Source organism: Phalacrocorax carbo, chromosome 7 (genome assembly GCF_963921805.1).
Source record: "Phalacrocorax carbo chromosome 7, bPhaCar2.1, whole genome shotgun sequence".
In the NCBI taxonomy this organism is placed as follows: domain Eukaryota; kingdom Metazoa; phylum Chordata; class Aves; order Suliformes; family Phalacrocoracidae; genus Phalacrocorax; species Phalacrocorax carbo.
The window spans coordinates 22,139,196-22,157,062 of record NC_087519.1 but is presented as its reverse complement, the minus strand read 5'-3'; the positions used below and the strand labels follow the sequence as shown (position 1 = coordinate 22,157,062).

Here is a 17,867-nt window from a genome sequence, read left to right as displayed (position 1 = left end):
AGAGCGAGCAAGAGGGTGAACAGCGTACGCTGCAGAGCTCAAGCTCTGATAATTCAGCATAAAGGGGGTAACGTGGCATTTTTAGATCCAGAACTTATGCCAAGTCGCCTGATAGCACGCGGAGCTGACACTGGTCTTAGTGGGCTGATCTGTAAGGCAGAAAGAAACCACTAAGACTATAGAGCTTCCTCTCAAGCTTGTTGAGAGGCTTAATTTAAGGCTTGCAAAGTATGTACAGACCCCTGAATAAAGGGAGCTAATTCTTTGTTCTGCAAATATATAGGGCAGTGATAGAAACTTATAGCTGATCAGAGCCTGAGGGAATGAGGGGAGTGCTTCACAGCAGTCGAAAAACCCACAAAGAAAACTCCTCTGTAGAGGACACTGCTCCTGGTCGGTCTCATCTCTGCTGCAGAAACAGATACTAATTGTGCCACTAAACGTTCCTCTGCATAATTGCTGTGATTTCTAATTGGAGGCAGGTCGTGATAGTGTTACAGGTTGGGATAAACCTGTGCGCAAACCACCTTTCCTTCAGGGCAAGTAGAAGAAACAGTTAAGTTCCTTTTTGGAGGCAGAGGGCTGAAGCAAGAGCAGCTTCCAACCCTAGTGCAGGCACGTGTCTCCACCCACGGTAGGGTAGGTGCGGGCGGCCTGCGGGCAGGAACACTTGGCTGGCTGCTGGCTGTAGAAAAGCAGCAAAAAGAGAAGCCCTGTCCGCTGTCGCACAAGTCATCTAGCTTTAGGAGGGGACTCTGGGACAATGCCTTTCTAGGATGAGGCTTGGGGTGATGAGTGAAGGACCCGATTCAAAACCAGGGCTTTGTGCAGGCCCGGTAAATGGACTCTGCCAGCCTCGCTGCCGCGAACCAGGACATCCAGATTTCACTTAGTCACCAAGGTCACCAAGAGGTCTATACCTCTTGGTGAAGAATTGCTCAAGGCAGGCAGACTGACATCTCTGTCCCTTGCAGTTTTGTGTGTGCTTCAGGTTTCCAGGGGAGGCCTGAGGTGCTGCCTGTATACTTTTTCTTTCCCTTTAGCTGTTTTTAAGCTGCACACTGATTTTTTGTTTCACTTTCCCATGAAACTCTGATGACCCAGGCAGCATCCCTGTGAAACCTGCTGCAATGCAATTTCATTCATGCTGCTTAAAACTGTTTCTCTCAGCATTGGCTTGGGAGTGATGAGCAGCTGGGACGAAAGCTCAGCTAAGGCAGCAGGCCTCCTCCTTTCCTGCGCTTAGACCCAGCCTCGCCTGGTCTCGGACATGACTGAGCATCCGTTTCTCTGGCTGCTTCCTCCCCATCCCAGATTCCATGCAATCCCTTTGCTGCTTGGCTTCGTGGGGCACTGGAGAATAGAGATGCTGTGGTGCTGCTTTGCATCTGGATGGTCTGGCTCCGAGTGTGGTGCTTTGGTCAGGAGTTGGCTCCCCAGATGCCAAGTCCCTCCGCTGTCCCTTGGGATGGGAGGTGGGATCATCCCATGTGCCTGTCCCATCCCACCCCTTGGTCCTGGGAACCTGCAGTAAGAGTAAAGGCACCTGGACAGATTGCAGAAAAAAAAAAAAAAAAAATAAAAAGGTGATGAAACCTCACCGCTTTTAGACTTTAAGCAGTCATGTCTCCACAACACAGCTGGTTTTGAGACCCTGCGTGCAGTGGCTTCGCACCCCAGGGCTCCGGATTTGTCACCTGCCTGTAGCGAGCCGGGTGGCGGGGTTCGCACCTCTGCAGCGCTGCCAGCCACCTTGTCCGCCCAGCAAGCGGGGACGCTGCCTGCTTCATATCTTCGAAAGCGCAGGGCGGCAGGAAGCGATTTTTTCTTCCCCAACCACAGTGGGGCCGGATGCTGGGAGAGGGCGGTGACTGCCGGAGGGTGATGAATTGGTGGTGGCAAGTGAAAACATGGGGTTGCTCATACAAGGTGGGCTTTCCCTGCTCTGGCAGAATTAAAAATACCCAAATAAAGCCCTGATGTGTGAATCTTCCTTCTGTAAAGTTTATATGGTGATTGCAAGACTACTTATTGATTATAGAGAGATTGCAAGACTATAGCAGCCTGGGATCAGTTATACTTTTGCAAAGCTGGGCCATGGTGAGCTTGGTGAGCTGCAGGGTTCACCGTGCCTCAGCTCCCAGCCCTGCCCTGCTGTCTGTCCTCAGCCTAGTGACTCGCAACCTCTCTTTAGTGATGGGCAAGTACTTTTTTAGTGAAAAAGGGAGGTGGTTCCTAGGTTTCAGGCTCCAAACCGCTGCTGTTATCCAAGGAACTGCTGATCCCCCTATTTGTAACCTGGTGTGTTACAGAAAACCAGCTTTGGGGTTTATCCTGTCCACCCCCAGGTCAAAGCCACCCCGCTGCACCTGTGGCAGGGCCAAGGGGCTGAGAAAGATGCAGGGTGAGCACCGGCCATGGGAGAGGGATCACTGTAAAAAAAATTTGTACTTGATTTTAAGCTGCCTGTCAGTGAGGTGGGGCCTTTGCAGAGCCTTTCACAGCCTCAGCCACCATCTCGCTTTCCCGTTAACCCTCCCTTGATTCAGACATATGGCAGTGCTGTCTTGCCCTAACAGGATGGTATTGCATGGACAGCTGCTTGCATTGAACAGGGGTCCCCAACATCTCTTTCTAGACTAAACCTGGGGTAGCTGCAAATCCTGCTCCCCACAAGTCTCTGGTCACACTCGGCAGGTCCTGTAGCCCCCGTGGGCGGCACCAGCAACCCTGAAGATCTTGCGGGCTCTCTGACGGGTCGGCGCTGTATCTCTGCTGGGGGCATAGTTTGAGGTTTTCAGATTCAGTCTGTTTTCTGCTCGCTCATTGAGGCTCCTGCTCCGCTTCCCCTTGGGTGTCGTATGTTTCTGCTGAAAGCAGAGCCGGAGGAAGGGATCCGAAGGGATTGCAGTGGTCCAGGCCCCTGCCTTTGTAGTTTTGCTTTCCATCTGCACCAGTTTTTCTGCCTCTCCAGCCCTCCCGAGTCAGGAGACCTTAGAAAGCAGCGGAGCCGCCCCAGCCTGCGATAAGGACAGTGCTGAAGGACCCGGCACCACTCGGCACAGACTCCTTGGCACCAACTATGCTGATAGCTTGGCTTCAGTGGTGACAACCTTGCAATTAGAACTTGCAGGTGCAGTGTTCTTGCCCTGGCCAGCAGCCTTGGTGGATAGTTTGAAAATTGTTTCCAGGAGTAATTGAGCTTAATTAGAAGCCTGAGTTCCCTCAGGCTCTGCTGCTCAGTGGTTCTGTACTTGTCGGGAGTCATGCAGGGACTGAAGATACCCAGAAATGCACAGAGCAGGGAGAGAAATAATGCAATCGAGGCAGTTGTTCCCTGCTAGGTCTCACTCTGTGCTTTTGTTCCCAGGATGTCATCTTGTCCTTCAGATGGAGACTGGGATTTGTTTCTCTGAGAATCCCGGCTTTTTTGTTGTACCTCACTTTTCCGACTCTCTGGGAAGAAAACAGAGGATAAAGGGGACAGAACCAGCAGAAGGCCTTCATGCTGGCTAGGGAGATGAAGGATAAAGGTGACTTTTAGGAGTGTAGTCATTGCAGTTAAGAAAAAATCAATCTGCTCCTGACCACAGGCTCCTGGGCTCTCTGAAGGCGGTACAGAGAGATGGGCTCTGCCATGGAGACTCATAAAATTAGGCTCCATTAATTGTGATTGGAAGGAAACCCCAGTCTGAAAGCTGGGAGAGCCTGGCATCCTCCTGGCCCCTGGACAGATGGCATGCAGCCTCTGGCAAGTCACCGATTACTGGTGCCAGCTCGGGGCTGCCCACACGGGACTGCGGGGGGACAAGCATACCAGGGACCTTCTCAGCCCCGCTGGCACCAGCCCTGTGATGATAGAGGCAGCCAGAAAATCCCCCTGCATCCACCCTCCAGCGCCGCTGGCATGGCGGGCAAGCATGCTGGGGCAGGCAGCATGCCACCCTGTCTTCCTGCCACCACCACTAAAACAAGGGAAAGCAGAATACGTGACCTCGGGGGGACCAAGCACAATGATAAAAACGTTATTGGAGGGATTTTCGCATGGCTCCTTGCATGGCTCCTTGCATGGCTGGAAAAGCCTTTCCCCAGGAGAGCTGTGCCCTCAGAGCGGCCCGAACCCCTGTGCCTGGCTCTGCTTTCTGTCTCGCTTGATTTACACGGTCGCTTGGGTGGTTTATAGCTTTGGAGAAATATGATTCATGAACTGAATGAAGCGTGATAAGGATGGGGGAAGAAAGAAAAGCCACGTCAACTCAAAGGAATGCAGCCGGTAGAGATCCCAGCTTGTGGCTGGCAGAAGCCCCAGGAGTGGGGATCAGGCGTGAAAAGGGGCAAAATGGTAACGTGCCTGAAAAAAATAGCTGGAAACCTGCAGGAAAGCTTTGCCCGTGTTCTCATCCCCCAAATCTGCTGCAGCTCTGAGGTCACGGGCATGGGTCAGCCGAGCGGGGGGATGCTTTGTAACAAGGAATAATTTATGACCTGAGGTGCTGATGTGTTCACACTGTGCTGACTGTGCTCTGCAGACCACCCTGGGGCTGCAGCCACCTTCCAGCCCACGGCACTGCTTCCCCGGGGATAAGGAGCTGGTGTGGGTCTGGGAGCAATCTTGCACAAGTGGCAAGCGAAGGAAGCATCGTCCCTTTGTCCCCTCACTGTGCTGGGCAGTTGCCATGGGCCTAACGGACGTGTGGCTGGGGAAGGCAACACTGTGCTGAGGCTTCCTTGGAGGATGGCGGTGAGGGCAGTGGGGAAAGACCTGACCCGGTGGCTGCCTGCGGGAAGGTTCCTGCTGCCCTTGTGAACATCTGCCCTGGTGCAATTGCATCTCGACCTGGCAAACACGGCCCCTTTATAAAGGCAGCAAAATTTGCCTGCTCATCACTGCGAGGGGACAGAGTGGGTTTGTCTGTCGGAGAGACCTTCAGCTCCGATGGGGGTGCCAAGGTGCAGGCAGACCTCTGCCCCTTGCTCTGCTCAGGGATAACCTCTTGGCCCTGCCAGAGGGCAGGGAGCTCCTGCCTGCAGCCTGCCCTTGCAGCATCCCTGGGGGGAACCCCTGCATCCTGCACATCCCCGGGGCAGGTTTGGCTCTCAGATGCCCCACAGGGGGACATTATGCACGGCAGCATTTTTGCATTGATATGAAATTGCTTTTAAATGGAAGGGTTTTCACAGTGAAGGCAAAAGCTCCGGCCGTGTGGGTGGGGTGCAGGCAGGGTGCGGCCTGGAGCTGGAGCAGCCGTTTGCCTCCAGTCAATGAACCCTGCCGGTTGCTTCAGCAGAAAGTCAATATTGACCCTTTGCCAGCGTTTGCATGCTTCGGCACTAAAATTACCAAAAGCAGAACAAAGCCTCACGCTTCCCTCCAGCGCTGGTTTTGTTCACTGACTCTTTAAAAAAAAATTAAATAGTTGTATTTATTGGGGTTTTATTGGAAGTCAAAGATCTGGGAAAAGCCATGGAGAAAGAGATCTCCACCTTCTGCTGTGCTTCTTATTTCTCACCCCTCTCTTTCTCCCCTTGCCAGTATCCATCCTCCCCCAGAGCATCCACCCAAGCTGGACCACCACAGGGGGAGGGATCCAGGCATGGCTGCAGCATCATCCTGCATCCCCCCAGGAGCTGGGCAGGGACCAGCGCGGGACATGGGAACCGGCGGCACCCCTGCGGTTTAGACACTGGAAATAAAAGCTGAAGTGGTTTGAAGGTTCGGCCTCGAAATGGGGAAGGTGGAGGGGGAGTGGAGAGGAACCAAAACCCACCAGCAGAGGAACAGGCAGAGGGGCAAAGGAGAAGTGAAAGCAGCTGTGATTACTGAAAACTCCGATGTGAAAGAGTGGGAGCACTATCTTTGGGTCTTTCAGTTCCCTGTCTGGGCAGGTTTTCTTGGCTTCGGCCTATTTTTCCCCCTACCCTGCTCTCTGCTCATAAATTCTTCCCTGGGGCGGGTGGGGTTGGTGCTGCCAGATGTGGGTGCCCCATCCACCGCAGGGGCTCGGCGAGGACTGAAGCTGGGGGCTGATGAGCATCCCTGCCGTGGTGGGGTTGGGGGGTACCACCGAGCATCCCTGCTGCGGTGGGGTACCGGAGGCCTGGTAGCAGGGCAGAGCAGTGTGCTTTGGTAGCTGCCCCAGTTTTCACCAAGCACCTCAATAAATGCTGTTTTCATTCAAGGTTAAACGCTGCCTCTAAGGGTTTAAAGAGCTTCCAGTCCAGTGTTGAACAAGTGTTTTCTTTCTCCAAAAATAAGAGGTGAGGGATGGCCAAGACCTGACACACTGGTGGTGTGGAGAGGTTCTGGCATTGGGCTGATGTGGGAAATAAGTGTTCAGCCATGAAAAGCAGCAATACTCCCCCTTAGCCAGCCTTATTGCTGCAGCCACCATGCCTAGTTTTGGGCAATGAAAGCCTGCAGGTGCATGGATTTAAGCCCAGTTAGCAAACCTAATTAAAACAGTGCATTCACCCCCTGCTATTACCCCTGGAAAGGGTAAGTGTAACTCAGCTATGACCTCAATCGGGGTGTTTGGCTGCTTTTTGCCCAGTGTGAAGCCTGCTGTCCTCTGTGGGACGTGAACCTGGGCTTAAAGTTAAGCCTGGAATTAGTGGCTGTGCTGAAGTTGGCCGGGGCAAGTCCCCCACTGTTGTAAATCAGCAGAGGGCTACATGGGGAAGACTGAAAACAGGTGAGGGGTCTGGCAGCTTATGGGGATCATGGTGTTGGATGCTGAAAGGAGGGAGCTGGCTGGGGAACTCAATGACCAAGTCATTGGTGATGGAGGATGCAGCCCTCCAGGCAGCCAGGTTTGTTTTCTTTCCTGGGCGCTGGAAAGTTATTATATATTTACTATTAAATACCCCCGCAAACATCAGAACAAGCACCCTGGAGTGGGTCAGAAGCCCTGAGCCTGGACCCTAGCCCTGACCTCCCAGCATGTGTCTACTGAGCATCACCCTTGGCTACTAAGAGAATGATGCTCACTCGGTCCTGCTGCAATAGGAGCTGTTCACAGGCTGCTCACGCCGGCCCCGTCCTTACAGCTGGGGACACGGTGATGGTGAGGGGTGAGCATCTCTGGTGAGGAGGCTCCAGGATGGCGCAGCCATGAAGCTGTGCTCCCAGCTTGCCCTGCCTAAAGGTGAATTTTGCAAAATACACTGTGTTTCCTTGGTGTTTTTCCTGGCTCCTGTTTTAGACAATGGCTCCTTGCTCGCTCTGTTCTGCTAGCATAAGGTGTGAAGGCCAAACCACCCTGAATTTTTAAAACAAAGATAAGCATTCCCCAATCACGGAGCAGTGGGGGGTGGAATCAACATCCCTCCCACATACAGCTATTGTTTTTAGCCTACTCTAGGATTTCTGACTTTGAAATGTCCAGGGCCTGTCCTGCTGTGGAGGGAGTGTCCGCATCCCTGCAAAACCTTGTTTTGCAGCTCTCCCCAGGGGTGTTGCCTTCCATTTTAAGCCTTGCTTTTCTCTTCCCACTCCTCCATTAGTGCTGCTGGGTTAATATGGCCCCTGAGTTTCCTATATCCCAGCCTTAAATTCCATAATGAACTGGTCAACGCAGTCAATCCTATTCCACAGGCAGAGGAACTGAGGTGGGGAGGGAGGCAGCAACTTCCCAGGTCCTGCTCCGCAGAGGGAAGAGGATGCAGAAGGAAAGGGGTTGGGGGCTTTCCCTTTGTATTAAAGCAGTGCAAAAAAGAAAGAATAATATGGGGGGCGGGGGGGGGGGCAGAGAGAGTTAAAGCCACTCCTTGAAACTCAGCTGCTTTCATCCTGCAGGAGCTCAGCAGATAGATCACAGGCGTCGCTGGGTCAGATGCGCTGGAGCTCTTCCAGGCCTGGCCAGTGTTTAAATAGAAAGGTTATGTACCTGGGAGATTTATATTTCATCTTTTAATTGGTTGTTTGTTTACATGACTCAGGAGCGCTATGCTAATGTTTGCTTTGCTGGCTCATTCAGCTGCTGAAAATCCCGGCCGGCCGTGTCCCAGCCTGGCCGGTGTGCCGGGAGAGGCTGCCTTTTGGCTCCGACTCCTCAGCTTCGCCCGGTGAGCTCTGGCGCTTCCCCGTGAGCCCTTCTCATCCCTGGTCCGCAGGCATCACCAAGTCCCCCCAGAGCCAGCATCTCTCCCATCACACCCTTGCATATCTGTGACTGGGCTGGTCCAGATAAGGGTCCACCACCCCAACACCTCCCCGTCCATTCCTTTGTGGGCAGGCTGATGGAAAATAGGAGCAGGGTCCATCCTGGCCATGGAGGGGGTGGAGATGGATCCCCTCAGCTGGGCTTTGGGTTTCCCCTTCTCCTGAGCATCCTGCCAGGCCCAGCAGAGGATGAGATATAAAACACCATGGTTATGGGCTTGGTTTTTCCCAGGCATGTTGTAAGGTCTCAGTTCTCTGCTGGTCTAAATTTGCACAAAGCTTTAGAGGAAAATAATTTTCTTCCACTGCAGCTCTTAAGAAAAGGGTGTCAGAAATGACTTGTGAAGTGCAATGCTTCTCTTGTGCCTCCTCTCTTGGTTTTTATCTCATTTTATGGTAATCTTTGCCTTTCCGCAAGCCACGGGACTGCCTTTGCTGGCATGCCTGTGCAACAGGCACCCGACAGCCACGTAGGCGGATGGCTGCGGTGCGAGGTGCCCTCAGGCTCTCTGGCAAAGCGGGTGTCTGATGGCAGATGGTCTCCTCCAACTTATCCTTGGGGGGCACTTGCGTGGTTTGGGGAGCACCTCTTTCCCTCCCCACCCCAGTGTTGGAGCCAGTGGATCCTTATCTCCCTCAGCATGCCTCCCTGGAGAGGAGAAGGGAAGCAATGCTCCCTGGCCCGTGCCGATAAAGAGCAGCCACCCAGCTGGATCAGTAGGGTGAGCTTGGAAGGAGCAGCCTTGGGGGTATGGGGAAGCCACAGATAAAGGGAGGGGATCATGGCCAAGGTAAGACGGCATTGGCAAGAGCTCCCTGAATTTAGGAAGACAAAGTTGGGCGTTTCCAAGGCAGGCAGGTTCACTCCAAGAAAACCTCCAAGCTTCTACACAGATGGCCATCTTCCCGGCAAGGCAGCTTGCCCGCTCCTCTGCCAGCTCCTGCCCATGCTCGTTGAACTGATGTCAACAGCGGCCACATGTGTTTGGGAGGAACTGATGGGCATCACTGCAGGATTGTGGGGGTTTGGGGGGGAATTTCATGGTTTTTGGGTTACAAACATGTTAAAGTCTGTTTTGCGCAATCAATCAATTTCTCAATCTTTGCTCCCTGCAAACAACTGGAGACGAATGCGTATTGCTTCACCGGGTAAATCAGAGCTATGTCTGCTCCCCTAGCCTCGCCAACAGCACATGGCCAGCTCTTCTTCTCTCCTTCCTCCCATCAAGGTCTGTACTAATAATGATAATTAAAAGTGTGTTTAGGAGCAGCTTGATTTATCCTCTGGGATTTCTTTCTTCTCCTGGACTTCTGAACCGCTTCTCACAGGTGGTACCAAGATGTGTTCCCAGGTCATGCGGAGAAGGTGCTGCCCACACTTTTTTTGGGGGGAAGATGATGGGGATATTTGGGATGGTACTGTCTTATGACCATCCCATACCTAGTTTTGGAAGCCATGATGGTGTCTCCAAGCTTTGGTCTGTACTGCCATGAGGTTACCTATGGGACATCTCGTGCTGCCTCCCCAGCTTGTCCCCAGTTCCTCGGAGGCAAAACCAGAAGGTTATGGTGACCCAGCCCCAGGCCACCCACTGACCCACTTGGCTTGGCACATGTGGAGACGATGTTTGGAGCAGTGAGGAGGTCAGACCGGCCATCCAGGATGCCTCTAAGGCGGTGCTGCCCTGAGGTAGAATGGGAGGACCAAAGGCTATGGGGAATTTTTCCTTCTTGCTGCAGGGTGTTGGGGAAAAAATGTCTCATGAAGTGGTGGTGGGATGGCCACTGCTACACTGAGCAATGGAGCATTCTTTAAAAAAATCATAATCCTTTGGGGCTGAAAGGTCCTGTTGGGGCCTAGAAGGCTTCGTGGAGGGCCAAGGTGGGCTCCTGAGATGGGAATCACCTTCTGGAGAGCAGATGGGACCACGCACTGAGTGTAGCTCTTCTGCTGTGTTGAGCTTTGATGGGAAAGTGCTGGGTTTTGTGACCGAGAAGAACAGGGATTTCCCTGGGCTGGGATTTATGTATGCCACTGGACAACTGATGAAAGGTCTGGAAAACCCAGGACCTGTCATGTCTTGCAGAGTCACCAGGCTTCTCCAAGTGGTGTAAGCAAAGCCCAGACCACTAATTGCCTGCCTGAGGACAAAGCTTGTGCATTTGGGTTTTGTTAGCATCTGGTCCACGGAGGTCCCCATCCTGGGCAGCAGCATGGTACCCGAGTGCCCCAGGGAGACCTGGTGTCCTTCTGGTGGCAGAGAGGGGTTATGTCTCAGTAGCCAGAGACCAGGGACTGGGTGTACACTATCTCTCCAAGGCTTTTCACCTGATTTCTTAAGTCAAAGGCATCTCTGTAGCTATATTATCAATGTGCCCCAGCAGCTTCCAAACCATCAGCTGGGCTGACCAAGTCCCCAGGGGTGTTAGGGGTGAAGCTCCTGGTGTTGATAGCTGCTGTCCATTGGCTGTGGGCAAGAGCACAGGCAGCTGCTGCTCTACTGCCAAAGCTTGGTGCATCTCCCACGGCTTTGCCTGGGTGCTTGCTGGGGTGCCCACAACATGCCCCAACACCCTCGTGGGCCATCAAAACAGAAGCCCTTCCATCCAGCCAGGGTCCCATGTTGTTTGGCCCTAGGTGACATCTCACCAGGACCTGCACGCAGCTCATTATCAAGGCTGCAGTTAGTCCCAGCGCACCCACCTCCTGCCCACCTGGTGTGGTGGGGATGTAGGGATGATCACTGTGTGGGTGCATGCACGGGGACACTGAGGACACCAGCAGCATGTCAGGAATATAATGGCAGAAATGAGGAGCAAAGCCAGGGCTGGTCAAAACTTGCCCTCTCCAGTAGTGGTTACATCTCTCCAGCAGCTTCTCAACACTGATAATTACCGGGATGGTGCAATCGAAGTACTTGACCAATACGTGGTAAGTAGGTTTGTATAGCAGCAAAAATCAAAGGAAATGTGTAACTGCGGGTGATTTGCAGTGGCAAAGAGAGAGAATAAATAAATACAGGAGGTGATTAGAGACCAGGGATTCTTGAGTGCTTTTAACATATGGATCTCACTTTGATGGGGGGAACATCACAGGCAGGTTCCAGTTTTTACAGGTGCAATCACGTTGCTCGTCCTGCTGCAGGGCTGGCTTAGCTGCACTTGGAGGACACGGGTTTGGGATGGTCCCCACATTTCTGGGTGCCAAACGGGGCTAAAGGAGAACAGGGAAAGCAGGAAAAGCTCATAAGAAAGGCGGAGAAGGATGAGGAGATCCGTGGGTGTCATCGGGGCAGCTTCTCCAAGCCTGGCCAATGCAGCATGACCCCTTCCAAAGGCTGCCCAGCCCCAGCTGGCTGCTCTTGCTCAGCCCTGACCACAATGGGGCTAGGCACAGCCAGGCCAGCCCTGGGAAGTCCCCAGGGACTTCGGTGGCATTGAGGCCAGCTGCCAGCTGGGGCCAGGGAGTCCCCCAGCCCAGCGGGAGATGCTGAGCTAGGACCAAGCTGTGGTTCCCTGAAGGGATGATCCAGATGCTGGGAATCAGACAGCAGCAGGTAGCCCTGAGGGAGGGCTCAGCCAGGGGTAAGCTTACTTGTAACTAATTTCCATGACCAGTAAGATGATGAGCATGTGGGTACTGGGAGGGGCACATACAGGACAGAGGGTCATCTCAGCCTTAAGCCCTGAGCAGCTGCCTCTCTCCACTACCCAGGGTGGTAAAGCCATCCTGGTACCTGGAGCACGGCTTATCCCATTACCACCTTTCTAGCCATCTCCTCTGGGGCTTTTTACAAGAAAAGCTCTGCTGAGGGAACCTGGGGACCAGCAGCTGAGCTCTGAAGTCCCCATGCCAGTAACTGAGGAATGGAGAAGGAGAGCTTGAACTTCAAAGCAGTTGGCTCGCGTGACTTCCTCTCCTGTACCAAGCTGGAGAAGGTCCCACAGCCCAGGCTTCAGGCCTGCATGCAGAAATGCCACGGCAGGCACAGCCAAGAACTTCACTATTTTTTTTTTCCCTCCCTTTGCAGGCACTTAGAATTGTTGAGTGGGAAGAAGGCGATTTGGAGTTGATGAATGGCTTTACCACCTTTGCCAAACAGATATTTTCTTTTTATGGGCACCAAACACCTGGGCCTGCCCTTCCTGGCTGGAATAGTGAAATCCCCAAAACCTGTTCACAAATACCAGCAAAAATTGGTAGTTTCAGAAGAAAACTGGGAAGGCTGAGGGTGCAGAGCCTGGGGAGCGGAGGGGAGAGGCTAGGCTCGGCCCTCTGAGGTATGTGATGTCCATGTGCTGCTTCTGTCCCACCCAAGGGGATTTTCCAGTGAGCTGGATGTAGGCATGGCATGCTCCATCCCTCCTGCCAGTCCTGGCTCAGCCACCCTGGAGCCCTGTGGCACAGGAACTGGGTCGGACAAGCCTCACTGAGCCCAGAGGCATCCATTCAGCCCTTGCAAAGAGCCCAAGGGGGTCCCACAGCTTCCCTGCTGCACCTCCTAATGAGGAAAATGCCTGCAGAGAGGTGTTGGGAAGCATCAAGGGATGTGGATGCAAGTCCCATGGGGAACCACACTGGGGTGGATGTTTCTGGGTCATAGGGAGGCTGCACCTGAGCTGAGAGCAGCGCCCAGGTCTTGAAATCAAGGGTTTCCTGTAACAGGAGGAATGCAATGCTCCCCTCTGTGTCCTTGGAGGAGCAGGATCTTGGCTGGCTGTCCATGAATCATGCCCAGGTTAGCAGAAAGATCTTCAGGGCTTGCTCGCTGCTCTTGTAACAATCCATCCATCCCCAAGTCATTGCATCAAACCCAGGCACTCCCTGTCACCCCAAGCTCCCTGCTGACACTGCCGTCCTCCCTCTGGGTGGGATATTGTTTTTTATTTCCCAGCTTATATACCCCCTTCCCTATAGCAATACCAGCCATGTGCTCATGTGGAAAGCCTCTTGCAAAACCTGAGATTGCAGACTGAAACTTGACAGCTTCTTTGCTCCTCAGCTTTGAAGCATTTCTTTACCGTTGTTGTTTGCAAGGCCACTGGCTGAGTTTTCAGGCTGCTAGTTTTGGCGCACATCATTTATCTTGATTTATCTTGGTTCATCTGTTGCTTTGTGCCATCTGGGATGTATTTGTAGTATCTTGTGCTACCTTTGAGGAGCAAGCCCTAGGCTGCAAAACCCCATCTCCCATGGGCTGCGATGTACAGCTCTCTCCAGAGAAGTGTTTCTAATCAAAAATAGATATGTTTGTTTTTAATAGTTTTCTGTTTCTTTCGCAAAATGATCTAGCTGCTTCTTCAAGGCATTTCAGCCCCAACAGCATCCCATGGTGAGGAGTTCCCCAGCTGAATACGCAGCCTCAGCTCACCTCTGCCGGAGCAGGGACCTGGCACCAGGGCATCGCCAGTAATTTTCCACCCGACTCCACGCGGTGGAAATACACCCAGGCACGGAACAAGCCTGGAAGGGAATAAAGAAGACACTTGGCTAACACAGCTTGGCCGAGTCCCAAGTCAAGGAACGGCTTCAGGTTCATCTCCAGCTTCCTGGCAGCTTGGCAGGCAGGGTTGCCTTGGCTCTGTGTGGGCTGTGGCCTCCCCGGGGCCAGATCCTACGGCACTCCCTGTGCTATATATGGGATGGGCCAGCTGCATTTTGCTGTACAGCTGCCATGCCAAAACCCTGAGTGCTCCTGCTCCAACAGCTCCTTGCGCTTGTGGGTTCGGTGCAAGATGAAAAGGGGGAAAATGGCCTTTCTGTGGGCTTTGGGGCTTTTTCTTCATTCTCGCTGCAGAGCAAATGGGTTCAGAGGCTGCCTTGGGAAAGAGAAGGAAAAAACTTGGCTCTTCTTGCAGCCAAAGGCCGTGGTGAGGGCAGAGCATGCAGAAGGCTTGGGGGCAGGGGGGATGTCGCGGTGGGAGGGAGGTGATGAGTGGTCCCTTTATAAGACTGTAATTGCCCCAGCTAAAAAAAAACACATTAGGCCAATAAGTGAAACGAGGTTTTTACAAGGGCAATAAGGCATTCCAATGCGCTGGAGCGGTAATTGCCTGCCTGTGGCCCTGGGGTGCTGTGAGGAGCTGCTCATGCTCCTGCTGCAATATGGCCCCAGCCTGGGCAAGAGGGTCCAGACAGTTTTGCAACCTCCCTGCGCTAATCCAGCTTACCTCACCCATACAGCAGTAACCATCAGGAGCCACCGCCACCTCGCATTGCCAGCAGCTGGAGAGCATGAGATGTTCTCAGACAAGCCTCCCCACACCCTGCGTGGACCTGGCAAACAAGGGAGGCTTCCCAAATTCCATGAGCATCCTTCACCTTGTAGCTCCCAGCAGAAAATGCCCTTGGAGAGCCGCAGTCTGCTACCCACCTCTGCAGAAACTCAGGCTCCTGTGCACCGGGTGATGAAACAGGCTGGGAAAGAGACACCAGGGGCAGACGTGACCAAGGTCTGTAATAGCATGATGAGTCCAGAGAAGACAAATGAAGGGGTGATTACTCAGAGACTCTTGTTGTGTAAAAAGTAGGGCTGTCAAATGCATCTAGCAACCAGCAGGTTCAAAGCAACCCAAAGGAGATGCTTCTCCACACGATTAAGCTGCAGAGTCCTTTGCCATAGGGCAGCGTGATGCAGAATGCCGAGGATGGCTTCAAAAAGCAATTCCTGGAAGAGAAAAATATCCAGCACACAACAAGCATCACCAGCTCAGTTTGCTCTCTGCCTCAAGGAGCGTAGAAGTAACTTCTGTTCACCGAGATCTTATGTTTTCTCCTGGACACCTGCTCCAGCCAATGGCTGGGAGCAAGAAACCCCACCAGTGAGGTGGGTTTTGAGGCTCAGCTGGGGCACATCTGCTCACCTGTGCTGATACCATGGTCTGAGACCTGGGGGCAGGTTGGCCAAGGGTGGGCTAAGCCATGGGTCAAGAGCAGAGGAGGGTTATTTTCTGCTATTGAGGATGAGGGAAAGAGGATCTCCCCATTCCCAAGGTGGCCAGAGGGAGCTGGAGCCACTGGGATTTCTCCCCAGCAGGAGGAATGACTCAGTAGGAGCCAGTCACAGCAGCAACCACAAGGATTGGTTATCGGTGGAAAATCTGTCTCATGAGGGCATCAAAGCAGCTCCTTGTATGCCAAAACAAAGCGGGAGGGAGGGGAAAAGGGAACAGAGAACTGCTGTGCCGGGCGAGTAGGGTTTGTGGCCACCAGACCCCAGCTGGGACAATGCAGAGGGGGTTGAAAGCCCCATGTCCTTCCACTTAAGAGCTGCTTCTGCTCATCCTGACAACCCAAGGGCTGGGTGAGCCGGGAGGGGAAGGTCTCACTCTGACAGCCCCACTGAAGCCAAGCCGGAGCCAGGCTATGTGTGTGTTATTCACCTTAAAACTATGTGAGTAAACATAGAAGTTTCCTCTTCCTGGTCCCACCTCAGCAATTAAGCTGCGCTTCTGCAGGCTGGAGGAGACGAGACTTAATCCACCCCAGCAGATAAAAGGGATGGTCTTGCTCTCTCCTCTGGTGAAACCTCAAGCCAAACCACCCAGGAGAGAAAAACCATGTAGCTCCAGTTAGTTTCCTGTGATATCCCCTCCTGAATGAAGCTCCTTGAAAACATCCCACTGGTAGGAAGGCAGCCTTTTCCCACCAGCTCTGATGTTTTTATGGTCCGTATCTCATGCAGTTTTGGTTGCTCAGGAGCAGCGATGCTCACGACTTGCTCTGTGGTGGGGGAGTGGAGCAAACCGGTAAAATCCTGGCCAAGACACCTGGCGCCAACTGGGAGGAGGAAGAAGAGATGATCTTTGCAAGAGAGGACTGAGAAGTCTGGACCGGTGGGAGGCAGCTCAGAGGCTGATAGCTGCGGGTTGGCCCCAATGAGCACCCAAGCACACAGATGTCAGAGAGAACTGATGGAGAACAGAGTCCAGGAATTAGAGTCTCGTAGCCATTCCCACACTGGGAACCACACAGAAATAAATCAATAAACCACTTCTGGGCTTTAGGTATACATAGCAGCATACGTGCTACCCCTGTGGCACAGGCACAACTCAGCATCCTCGACATTTGCTGGTGGAAACAGCTTCCAAACCAAACCAAACTAAACCCAGCAAACAAATCCCACCTTGTGTGTCTGCTGTGGTGGCTGCAGTGGAGATTGCAACTGGAGTTGAAAACTATGTGGATTTGGAAATTGACCCCTTTTTTTACCCTTTTTCCAGCTGATCTTTCAGCTGGATCAGTTTCTGGGCATCTGCACCCCTTAATCTCATTGATTATTGCCAGTGGAAGGGAAAGGGCAGGAGCGGGTGCGCAAGGGCAGGTTGGAGGTGGGAAAGGGGCAGATGGATCTGAGATGGTCTGGAGCTACTGGGGAGCACCTCCTGGGCTGGGGAGCAAAATTCTCAGGCTGATGGTCAGCCCCAGGGGCCATATTCTGCCCAGTTGACTTCTGCCTCTGTCCCTGTGTCCCATGGCTCCATGTGAGGTGCTGTCCTGTTTGCTCCGTCTGTGTAAGCCAGGCTGCTGGGGTGCAGAAGGCACCTGTGATCCTGCTGCTGGTTGGGAAGTGCCAGAGATGCTCCCGTCTCCTCTGTGCTCATCCACCTGCCTTCCCGGAGGAGGTATCACAGACCGCAGTGCCCTGAAGGCAGCTGAGGAGCTGAAAAGCAGATGACGGAGGCCATCTCCATCCTCCATGATCTCAGAGCTCATGGAGAAATCCACCACCTGCTTGCTCTGGATGCTTGCGAGCCTGTTGCTCCTTGCACTGGGCAGCAGTCCTGCCTGGGATGAAGGAGCCTCTATTTCTGGTTAGGATGTTTTGCGCCGTGTTGTGGGGTCTGGTCCAGGTAAAGGGTCGATATTCAGCTCCATCAGATCATTGGAGAGGCTGGTCCCTCAGTCCACCGAGCCTTTCCCAGCTCCTTCGACAGCAAAAAAGGCCCAAGGGCCGTGCAAGCCAGAGCTGCCTCCTTAGTCATCACATCCAGTTCAATTGTGGCTATAGGTGGCATTTCTGAGGCAGCCAAACCACAAGTTTAGCAAGAAATGCAAACCCCAGTTGCTCTTGAAAGTGCGGAAAGTGTCAGAGAGGTCAAGGGTTTCTCTTTGGGAGTGAGCTGGCTGGGCACACTGCGGCCATGGGTGGGAGAAGAAGGGGAGGAAGATCCACATGTTGCTGAGGTTCAAACTGGATGACCTCAACCAGAGCAGAAAAAAAAAAGAAATAAAAAAAAAGGAGGTAAACAAATCTGACAAAGAAACTGCAACTTCCTCAGGCTGATCTCTTGCAAGGCTCACCCAGAGTTACATCATGGTGCTCATTAGGCTCCGGCAGCAGGAGCCCACAGCCCTAGCCCAGCCGTCAGCCAGCTCTGCAGCATCTTCCTGGGACCCCTCCAGCCTCCTGGGGTGCTTCCCCCGCTGCCTCTTGTGCTTCCCCTGCCAGGGGAGCTGCAGCCACAGCCAGCTTGTGCAGCGGATCCCATAGGTACTGGTCTACCGGTCCTCACCCAATCCCCCCTTGGGGATACCATGGAGACATACACTCCACCCATGGTTCCCTTGCCCCAGGGAGGCATGCAGAGCACCTCACAGCCCCCCCCAGTACTCTGTAGCTCCCCCACAGCACCCCATGGCCACCTTACAGCCTGGATACTGCTGTGCACTGGTAACTGAGCCCCTTCCCCTCTGGGACAGCAG

General features: G+C 53.3%; 1 protein-coding gene across 1 annotated transcript in view; it reads left to right on the top strand.

The window, feature by feature from the left end:
* The window catches only part of PPCDC (phosphopantothenoylcysteine decarboxylase), a 32,606-nt gene extending 26,575 nt beyond the window's left edge, over positions 1-6,031 (top strand). Inside the window, exon 7 of the mRNA XM_064456804.1 lies at positions 5,534-6,031. The gene's annotated coding sequence lies outside the window, so the exon portion shown is untranslated. The remainder of the gene's footprint in view (positions 1-5,533) is intronic.
* Positions 6,032-17,867: the final 11,836 nt, after the last annotated feature.